The sequence below is a fragment of the Alligator mississippiensis genome, chromosome 1 (assembly GCF_030867095.1).
Source record: "Alligator mississippiensis isolate rAllMis1 chromosome 1, rAllMis1, whole genome shotgun sequence".
Classification (NCBI taxonomy): Eukaryota; Metazoa; Chordata; order Crocodylia; family Alligatoridae; genus Alligator; species Alligator mississippiensis.
Window position 1 is genome coordinate 346,268,179 of NC_081824.1, and position 11,731 is coordinate 346,279,909.

The window sequence follows — 11,731 nt, forward strand, 5'->3', positions numbered from 1 at the left end:
CAGCTTTGTAATTTTTTTCAGTGATATGCAAATCCTGAAATAGATCTTCTTCTGTTGAAGGACAGGTCCCTCTGTTAATTGATCCACTGAGATTCAGTCTAACCTCTTTTAGCTATCAGCCAGGGAAACATGCTACATAAAAGAGTCTCAGTGCTGTATACAGCTCACATAAATTCTCTGTGCATTCTACAAGGGGAGCTTCCACACAGAAAATGCATTTTTGGTTCCTGGACGTATTTTACACAGCAGTATTATCTGCATAACAGATCAAACTGATTTGTTTGTTTATTTGCCATGTATAAAAGTATACTCTTACAGTCAAATGGAACTCTCTTTTTTTGTCTGGAATGATATACCAAAAACATGTATTGTAAAAACATATTAAATGGAATTCAGGCATAATGAAAATGGATTTGTGCAAGAAATCCTTGAAAAATATGATACATTACGGAAACCAGTTTATTACTGAGCGATTTGACTATTTTGGAATCAGAAATACAGGTGCATTTTCTACATTTACATGCCTTGAGATTATGCAAGTATACTTTTTTCCTTGTTGCCTTATGGAAATATGCTACAGAGAGGTAACAGTATTGTACATAGATCCTTTAATCATATATTAATAAGATGAGCAGAAATGATTTGGCTTTGCATTACCAGTCTATGCTAAGTGGTCTGTTTAACAAGCAATTTACTTGAAATCGAGCAGGATTGCCAACACACGGAAATAGGCAAATTCAGATAAAAATAATATTCCACAATGGAAAGGGATTTTACAAAATGATATTTGTAATATTTAACATTTATATAGCATATTTCAGGGAGGCCCCAACGTGCTTCATTGACTATGTGGCGGGGGGGTGTGTATGCATGTGTATCAGGGCCATTGAAATGCAACCATGTTGGGAGCAGAAATACTCAGCAGTGAGGAAAATGGATGAAGATTCCAGTACCAAACCTTTCAAGTGTCTCAGTTTGAGAGCCATAACGGTAATGAGGTGTGAGAGAGGAAAGTGTGAGTTCTAATCCCAGTTCTGCTCACTAAATGCCTGTATGGTCTTGGGCAAGTCATTTCACCTTTGCTTCTGTAAAATAAGGATGATAATCCTTACTGGCTCAGCCTCTGATTATTAGTGAACATCTGTGTAATGCTTCTAACATGTAAAGCATTAATAAACAGGCATTAATATTATTACCAGGACTGATTTACTAACAATAGAAAAATGAATGGGAGAATCCTTGAAAGGAGGAATTCAATCAATTCTGCAAGGAAACAAGGATACCTGCATTTCTGTCTAGATCTGAACCTCTCTCTTCCTAGGCTCTGGTGATGGCCAAAGTTATATTCTTGTGGTGTAACTGGTGTCTAGCCCTATAATAATGATGGGAAACTGAAGCTCATCACTACTAAATTGGGGATAAGCTCAGATCCAGAACTCAGGTCCAAATCAGGACACCATTTCATATGCTTAAGTGCTGTCAGATCTGATTACTGTAAGAATGGTGCAAGCTATAAATAGTTGAGCTCCTAAATCCCTCAGACACATTTAAAAAATCAGAACATGTTCCTAAATCACTCCACAGCTGTTGAAAATTTCATTTACCCAGACTGCAGATATTTTCCTGAGTCAGGGTCTTGATTTCATGCTGAACTTAATAACACGAGTACATCTCCACTCCAACTTTGTAATCTTTCCATATTTTTCATGAATTATTTTTTTATGAATTTTTTATGCATGGTAAGGTGTATTCATCACTTTACCATGCAAAACATAACTTTAAAAAGTTCAGTACTGTGTGATTTATAGCCAACATTCAGTGGCATCTCTACGTAAATATTTTAAGGCATGGCATCTTGATGGGGACAATGTTAACTGTATTGCAGTAAAAGTAGTTTTCATCTACTTTTTCTTTCTTCTTCATTTGATAGCTTATGGAGAAGTAATGCATGAGTGATGATACTGAAAAAAGTCACCACTTACGTTCCCCCTTAACTCTTTCTCCTATTTTTTTCTTCTTTTCAGTTTGTCACATTTATTCTCCTTCCAATTCTTCTTAAGTTATTGGCATACTACCATACTGGTTGAAAAGAAATAGCCAACAAATGACATAATGTCAGAAACTAGGACACTGTGCAGGTAGTGAATAAGTCAACATAAAATTTCTAGACCTTTACTGAAATGACAGGCTTGTCTTTTTTTCTTTTTTTTTTCATCAAAAGATGACATTTTGCATATATCATTGTTAAAACTGAGCTTGGTTATAAAAGAATTTTGAAATTGAATACGTCAAAGCTTTAGAGGTTTTTCACTCACTTGCAAGTAGGACCATTTTAAAATTGCAGTGTATAAAACTACAAAACGCACTGCATGGCAAAGACAATAGGAGGATTATAGAGTGCTCATTTTGTGTTGGCCATTAGCATGTGTAGTGGGTCCAATTTCAGTCAAACAAGGTCAAGTTTTCAAATGAAAAAACACACTGAAACTTCACAGGGATTTTGCGGGTGGGAAGATTTTTTTTTGAAACAGAAATGAAATGCAAACCTTAAATTCTGATGATTTTTTAATGATATTAAAATTACTTTTTGATAGATACAATAGAACAAGCAGTCAAGTTAGTTATCTATTGATTAGGGCTTTTTCAGTCCATCTGTACTTCAGCTGAATAGAACAAATAGCAAGAGATGTCCCCAATAAATTACTAGAATTCAGTTCTTATTTTACATAGCTACTACAACGAATTCAGAGTCAACCTTGTGTGCTGGATGCTACGCAAACATTGAGGTAATCATAGTTTGTGCCCCACAGAACTTGCTGTCTGAGAGGATGAAAAAGATACAAAAGGTAAGAGGAGCAAGAGGCAAATATATCGAGTTCTCCAAACATGTTAGAACTAGGCAAGGCCTCCCAGGTCAAAATGCGTAACAGGGAACCTATGGAAGGTTTTAATTATACCAGGTTCTCCATTATCATCCAGTAGAGGGAGATGATTTACTTGGTTCCTGACCCTATGAAAAAGGGTGGGGCATTTTATCATCCTTCTCAATCTGTAAGTAACTATTAACAGCCTGTATAATCTGTGCAATCTCCAAAGCCATAGGCAAGTATCTACTTCTTTCATGTCTCATAGATATAAAACATAGCACATTTTCAGATCCATGTCTGCTTCTACTGAATTTAATATTACAACTCCCACTAATATGAAAAGAACAGGGGAGAGGGCTTCTTGTATAGTTAAACAGGCAAGATGCATTTATTGTGTATGTGTGTGATATATATTACTTTTTCTTTATACAGCATTTATCACAAATGAACACAAGTCTTTGTGAGGCTGCTAGTAATTACCCCAGTGCCAATGCTAATGTTGAATCAAATCTCCTTTTTGAGGTAGGAGTTTTAAAAGTGCTTGGCAAAGTGCTTATGACTTCAGTAGGATCAGAATTAGGCCAAAACTAAGTGCTTTTGAAATTTGTACCTTTAGCTAATTAAAAACTGAAGGAACGATATGGAGAACTGGCATTGCCTTTAGAAAGGTACATAGGAAATGTTAATAAATGAGATGTGCTAATTTTAATTAATCAGATATGCCAGAGGTTATAAACATCCAAAAACTTTCAGAAGTTATAAATATCTGAACCCACCCCCCCCCTACACACACATCTTCTAGAAGCAATAAACACCAGTGATTTCATATTTACATTGGTTGGTATTTGAAGAGATAGAGAGGAACACTGTGTAATGCTTGCATAGTTGGTCTGCAGGGGAAAATAGTTTTATTACTGTTGATTTCAAACCTAAGGCACTGTGGATGAAACAGGTAGGGCAATTTAATCCTAGGGAAGCAAACTAAATTGCAGTGTTTTTATTGATGCAGTCTTTTATTTTGTATCTACCCACCCTAATGTAAGAACAAAGAAAACTGTCAGAAAAGTCTCTTTTAAAAGCAGGGACATCAGAATAAAGCTAGTCAGCTTTCCTTATTGGACAAAGTGAGAGCAAACTGTTCAGATCCTTAAAGAGAGAGGGAGTAAAGGTTTCTCAAAGTCAGGGCAATACAGCAGGTGACAGAGAGCACATAGCCTAGGGGCACTTCTACAGGCCATTGCAGCTTTCCTCACACATACTGTTAAAAGGATGGTTTTATCCTGAGGCAAAGCTACATTGAAGGAGTTAAAAACCACTTTAGAACATCAGATGACATGTCATAATGCTTCAGACACACTGCTGCAGTGTTGCAATGAATATAATCATTTTTCTCCTCTTCACTTACCTTACCTAAAATTTGCATTCAGGGCCTGATCCAAAGCCCATTAAAATCCCTGACCATTTATTTTCTAGTAAAATCAATGAATGTTTGATTAAGCCCTCAAACTGACCTATGTTAAAAATATTATAATAGCCTTCCAGGTTAAAAAAAAATAAGGCCGGTTCTTCAGCTGGTAGAAACTGGCATGGGTCCACAGAAATCAATGAGCTACTATGATTTATACCACTAGACAGCTGGGACCCTTGTTTTCAAAATATATTTAAAAGAAATAATGGAGTCAACAAAATAAAATCAAGTGATGGCCAACTTCTTTTGCAAAACTCTAGTAAATAAAAATTAATGTACCACCGCTTAACAGGATCCACAATAGATGTTAACTAATAAACATCAGTTTAAGAGTTGAAGTGACACAATTGTGGATGGTGCCAACATTAAAAAGTGAATGAAAAATATTTGCATATTTCAAGGTAATTTGGCCTAAAACATTTAATTGTCCTTGGAGACTATCTTTTTGTCATAGCCAGTTGGGAAACAGGTTAAGAGGGGAAGTAATGAACAGGCTGGTAATGTAGACCAATGACTTTCACAGATAGGCAGGAAGAAGTTAGGGCTATACAGTAAAATACAGTCACTTTGAAGAAAATTGAGCTTATTCATTGTGTACACAGCCAGTTTCCATTTTCTTAAGGGTTAATGGAAAATAGGGAAAGGAATGTTTATAACAGTACTAGTCTGAGAATAGAGTAGAGCAGGAGTATCAAAGCCATGTTATTAAGCTTGTGTGGGTCTCCATGCTATTGTCCATTTGATCACATTAAAGTCAATCATTCCTACATCTGCATTTTAGTTGCGTGTTAATTCTGCTATTTATACAAACCAGCCATTTTGGAAAATGGCATATTTACAGAGGATATTGTAATTGTAGGGGTAAGTCCTTCAATCTTTGTAATATTTCCATTTCACAGTTTGCGTTGAAGACTTTGGCAGTGAAGTCCTCCAGTTACCTAGAGAAAGAGATGTAGCCTGAACAGTGCCATCTTCAGAAGTTTCTCCACCCTGACACCTATCCAGGAATGACCAAATGTACTGTTAGAGGCTATTTCAATTGATATGCAAATTCAGTAATTGTATTCTCTGTTGAGATTGCCATCAATATTGCTAGTTAATGCCAGGTGTGTTGGTGGTTCCATTTAAGGTGAACACTTTTCTACTAGGACGGGTTACTAAAGTGAGACCATCATGAACAGCACTCACAAACTGCTGATCAGCTATCAACGTTTCATCTCAACTCTTCCCAGGTTGCTTTTAAACTGGTGTTCTACTCAGATATCCAGTCTCTTCAGCCTATCTAGTTCCCAAGAGTATGCCTTCTACATATGACATGCCTTGTTTGCTTTCTACCCTTCAAACGTATGTAGCTCTCTCATTTACTGCTGCACCCCCCACATTCATCTCAGAGGCTGGAAAGAGCACAAACTGAAATACAAGACTGTTTCTACAAAAAGGCTAGAAGTCCTCTGGATAATCTGACACATTCCATGTTGGATCATCCTAGACATCATATACCCAACCTGTCAGAAATCATAATAAGGCCAAATGTGTATAGTAGCAGCTCTTTTGCTGGACCCCCCATCAAGCCATGATTACTGTCACCAAGTGGATGAGTTGTACATGAAAGTAAGGGTTGTTGGCTTTTGTTGCAGATAACATGCCTGTCAATGAAGTAAAAGGCATGCCACATCCAAAAAGTGTTATATGACATGCCTTTCACTTCACTGGGGAAAACAACAACAATACATATTCCTCAAATGCAGCATCATTCCTGTATATTTTGCATGATCAGGTGCCTTTCTATCATCACACATGTAGTATTCTGACCAGCAAAGGAAGGGTATTGAACTTGGATTATTTTTTAAATAAAATACATTATAAATAGTTTGACTGCCACATATGAAAAGGATGTGTGGATGGATATAATCTGATCATATTTCTTATGGGTCCAGAGCCCAATAATGAAGACCACAGCTCTTCATGATGTCTCTGGGCTAGATTCTTGGATGCCCCATGGTCCAGCATCAACAGGAGGGTTGGAAGGTCCTCCTGCCTAATCTATTCTATAGCCTGGGAAGTGGGCTATATGGTTAGAATCCCCTCAGGTTGAGGACAGTGTAGAAATAAGGTCTCTCACTTCCTGAGCAAATGGTATAACCACTAGGCTATAGCACAAATAAGGGTTATACCCTATTTATGCAATGGGACTACCACCATTGTGATTTCAATACCTAAATTCTGCTGAAGTCCTATTGTGGCACCTATGAGAATGATATGGACCTGGCCCTTTGTGTCAAAATTTCTTTACTTATAAAATGAAAATAAAAATAATACTTACCTGCCAGATATACCTCAGAAGTAGAGCTGCTGGGGGTGTAGCTGGGGTGGGGTAATTTGTGCAGCTGTCCCAGGTGCCAACTTGAGGGATGTGGAGGAAAAAAATGACTCTTATTGAATCTGCACTATTGCACTGGTGGAGGTGGAAGCAACTAGACATCACCATTGTCCCTGTGGGTGGCAGCTGCCCCAGGCACCCAGCTGCATCATTATGCCTCTGGGAGATGTTAACTTTTTTCACCATAGCCCAGGACATGCTTGTAAGAAATAACAAGTTAATGTTTTGAAAATGTTTTATAAGCAGAAAATTTCCCCAGAATTCCCCAGAACACCAGGTATGGGATTACCCACCTTTTTTTCAAGTAAAATGTTCATTCATGATCAAGGCATGCCCAGGGTATCATTTCAACTAATCTTTCCCTAAGAAATCCAGCTGCATTCATAGTGGGGACATCTACATATGCCCCTATGGTGATGTTGTTACTGCGCAGTTAACAGTGCTGTCCTGCACCATGCCAGGGGCACATGTTTATTTTTAGCTGCCACACTGCTGTAGCACTGTGCTATAATGAGGGAGCATGCTGCTACAGTGACATAGCTGAGGCATCATGGTTTTTGCCTGCTGATGCTTCGCTGCCGTAGTATGTTGCTACAGCAATGTTGCATCGTGTATATACGTGCCTAATGTTTGCATAGTTCCAGAAGCTAGTTTTATTTGTAGGTAATAACAACAAATACCTTGTTTTTATGCTTTCTCAGAAATGCTAATTCTGGCTGTAGGTAGGAAACTACAATGCAGCAGACGAAGGAGCAGGGTTCAGGTCTCATGTTCATATATTCTCTTTGGTAATTGTATTGCTTGCTTGTTTTGGCAGTGGATTAATTCAGCAAGTGATATAATGGTTTCAAGTTACAGGAAGTTATAAAATGAGCTGCAATATGCAACCACATCATAATAAATGGTGCAAGTTGGTTCCATTATAAGCCACTCTTCCTATGACTTTGAACAGGAAAAGGATTTTATGATTACTTTCAGGGTACAAAGAAAACAAAGATTTTGGAAATATACAGGACATATGTCAAACAATATTTAGGTTATGAATGCTCAAAAAATATGGCAGAAAGGTAGGCTTATAAGGTTCTGAATGTCACAACCCAAGGGTGTGATTTTTGTTTTGTGTGCGCTTTGGCACCACTGAATTATTTTCCCGCCAATTTGTAGCTTTCTTTGCAGTGTGCATTTCTTCTTTGCAGCTAAGAAATGCTTGTTGCAAAGAGTTCCCGCCATTTGTATTCTAATTCGAGCCCCATTATTGGCTTGTGTGAAATTATTCACACGTGGCGGCTAGTGATTGGCTTGCTAGCCGTATAAAAAGCTTGAGTGGTTTCCGCCCAAGTTGGAGGACTCCATGAACACCAGGAGGAGGGATCTTCATGCTGTGTGAAGATCTCTAAGCGCTGCGGAGCCTACCGGACCCAGCGCATTTCAAGCAGGCAGCAGAGGTCTGATCAGCCTCTCGCCTCTCCCCGTCTCCGTTCGCAATCCTCAACGTATCCCTCTCCCTGCGCGCAAAAGGATCCACGGAGCCTCAACCACTCTGTGGGAGAGACCCGAGCTTGTCGTAGTCCTCAAACGAGGATTTAATTGGAGCTGTGCCTGGAAAACTGTCCAGCCTACACCGCGACCATCTTCGGTGTAAGTAAACAATCTTGAATCAACCACTACGCGTCCGTGACTAATTCTAGCATGTCGCCCGTTTTCTCCGATCCAGCGTGCCTGGGCTGTTGGCCACAGCCCGCGCGGTTCGAAAAGGGCCCGGATTGCACCCGGCCCGCACACTGAATACTGCTAAGAAAGTTTTTCCTGATTTGTCAGAGTATGTTTTAACTGATTTTCAAATGGAACTGTTTTAAAGCATATCAACCACCAGGAAACTTCTTATAGCATTATGAATGTTCAATGTACAGAAGATGCAAGTGCTATACATTGACTTTTATATTAATCTCCCAAATAACAGGATACACTCAAGTTTAGGAGCTATTAAAATAAAACAACTTACAAGGTACAGGAAAGATCTCCATCTTCATCAGAGTAGTGTTCACTGTACCTATTCAAGATGGGGAACACAGATATCTTTAGACCAAGGGTATCAAACTAATCTAGCCCTGCTAAATTAGTGGCAAGGGGGCAAGAGAGTCTGCAGGCTGGATCAGGCCCATAGACCTTCCTCTTTCCCCCTGTCCAGCCAGGTTAGGTGCCACATGTAGCCCAATGCAAATCCCAGAGTGCCCATAATGGGTGCTACATGCAGCACATGTTCCAGGCCCTGCCCTTGAGGCTAACCTGGCATGTGCAGGTCATCTTGTACCTAAGGCCAGCACCAGCAGCTGGACAATGAGGCTGTGGGAGCCGGATGGGACACACGGGCTATATGTTTGACACCCCTGTATTAGACTAATTGTTCACCCTTCCATCCCAATTTTGCAGGCTGCTGGCGACCAAACTGATTGCAGTGCAAACTAGAGCAGCTTTATGATTGAGATATTCTGACTTACATGGGTGGGTTCAAAATCATTGCCATACCAGATAAAATAGGCCTACTACACTATACTCTGATTCTGCCAACTCTACCACTAAGAAGTTCACTCACCATGCCAAACCATCCCCTGTGCAAAAGACTGTGGACTGTTCTCTATGTGAAAGAGAACCAGGGACATCTGGCATAGGTTTGTGGGTTTACAATAGAAACTACTGCTGCTGTTGCTCCTTCTTTTTTCTTCTTTCTTTCTTCTTCTTCTTCTTCTTCGTGTCTTTGTCATAGACTAGATGTTTTTCCAGAATCATGTCTAAGAGATGGCTCTTTCCACTGCTGCAGTCAGGTCCTCTTTTGTACAGGTCTCACCACAATGTTGGCAAACAAACAGGTGCTCTATAGTCTGCACTTCAGCGCACACACATGTATTTATGTCATTTGAGTAGCCCCATTTGATCATTTTTGTTTTTGATCTTCCAGTTTGCATGTGCAGGCAGTTCAGGCATCACCATGTTGACCAGTCTGTATCAACCCCTCTAGGAAGGTCCTCCTGGGGTTCCAGGTCTATTAAAGGGCACCTGATTGTGCATAATCTTTCTTTCCATAACCTCAGTTGTGCCCTGTCAACCACTGTGTCCAATGGTACAACGCTGATCACAAAACTCTTTCACACTTTAAGCCATTTGCTTACTTCTGTGTGACCACAGAGTGGATGTATGGGGTCTTCTATCTGCCATTATCTTTCTTGCTGGCTCACTACCTTTCTTCTGATATCAAGTAGTGCAATGCCAGCCAGTAAGTACAGGCTATCCTTTGATGTTGGGTTTAGATATCCTATTATTTTACTATAGCTGTCATTTAAAACTGGGTCTAGTTTCTTGGCATGGACTGATTGTTCCCATATTGGATATACATACTCTGAAATGGAGTGACAAGCACAAAGCAATAGCAGTGGTTTGTAATGTAGCTGGATTCGCTCCCCACTTTGAGGTGACTAACTTTTGAAGCATGTTGTTACAGGCACTGGTTTTCCCTTTCATTTTCTCTACATGTGCTTTGAAGGAAAGTGTTTGGTCCAATGTAACCCTGAAGTACACAGGGTTCAAGTGATTAGTCAGTGGGATTCCATCCCAGGTGATGTTTAATTTCCACTTGGCTTCTCTATGGCATAAATGAAAGGCTGTGACCTACATCTTGGGTTGGTGCAAAAGCTGGTTCTTATTGTAATCTGAGAGATTGCTCAGTGCGTGTCAGTCTGTTCTTGACAGTGGCAAAGTCCTTCTCTTGCAATGTCATGCATAGATCATCAGCATATATGAAGCTTCTCATATTGCTCTGTATGGGCTGATCATTGGTATATATGTTAAAGAGGATTGGTGCAAACACACTGCCCTGTGGAAGATCATTTTGTTGTTGTCTCCAGATGCTCCATTTCTGGTGTAGTTCTACATAAAATTGCCTGTTCTCCAAAAAAAGATTGGATGAGCTGCTCTAAGTGGTATTTGTTTATCATATCATAGACTCTGGCAAATGGTTTCAGTAGTTGACTGTATCATATAGTGCTGATAGATCTACAAACACAGAACCTATTACCATCTCTTTTGCAAATCCATCTTCTGTATACTGGGTTATGTTTAGTATTTGACCAGTGTAAGATTTGCCTAATCTGAATCTGGCTTGTTCTGGTATTCGATATTGTTCGATATGTGGTGAGTAGTGACTGAGAATAAGGTATTTGTAAAGCTTATAAAGATGGTACATGGGTGACACTGAAGTTCTCTGGGCCAGAGGCATCATTCCCTGGCTTACAAGTAGGTAGCAAATTAGGGACTTAATGAGGAGCCAAGGATTGAGTCTTTTGTTTCTGTTCTCTTTTACCATAGCAAGATTTTAACAACCCTACAGAATTCAGGAATTCCCCAAAGTTGCCACACCAGGATAGCTAAAAATCACTCGTGTTCCCCTGCCAGAGGGATAATAAGTAACTGGTGTAGCTCTGATGCCACTCTTAAAAACTGCTGACCGTTTAATGGTGATCTCAAGATTTAAATCTGAATTTCTACTGTGTGCACAGACTATCCCATTCTGGTGTTTATAAGTGATAATGGTTTGAGTATGAAGTGACAGTTTTCTTTCTGAAATCAATGAGAGTTATGCTTATGCATGAAAGGAAGAGGAAGGTGCACTTTAAGCCTTAATTATTAATAAAGGCTAGAAGCCAGATGCTCAGCTGGTGTAATCTGTATTTTATCTCTTCTAAGATTTTGTTCACGATTTTGCGATTTTTGTGGAAACTGTGAATTTTGTAAGTCTGTCATGGAAATTCCCAGACCCCATGAAAAAGCCCCTGGGGACTGTGATAAAGCTAGAAAACAGCTAGCAAGTTGTGGGGGGGAGGGAAGAGAGGGAGTTGCAAAGACAGGCAGGAAGCCTTAGCATCCTGAAGCATGGGGGGCAAAGGAGAAGGTGGGGTGGGGAGCAGTCACTGGAGTACGGAGACATCCCCCCACCACACACACATGCTTCCAATTGGCCAAGGG

The 11,731-nt window shown here is 39.7% G+C and overlaps 1 long non-coding RNA gene across 1 annotated transcript in view; it reads left to right on the forward strand.

Annotated features, from left to right (window-relative positions):
* LOC132250181 (uncharacterized) overlaps window positions 1-11,731 on the forward strand; it is a 34,936-nt gene that overhangs the window by 19,206 nt on the left and 3,999 nt on the right. The window lies entirely within an intron of this gene.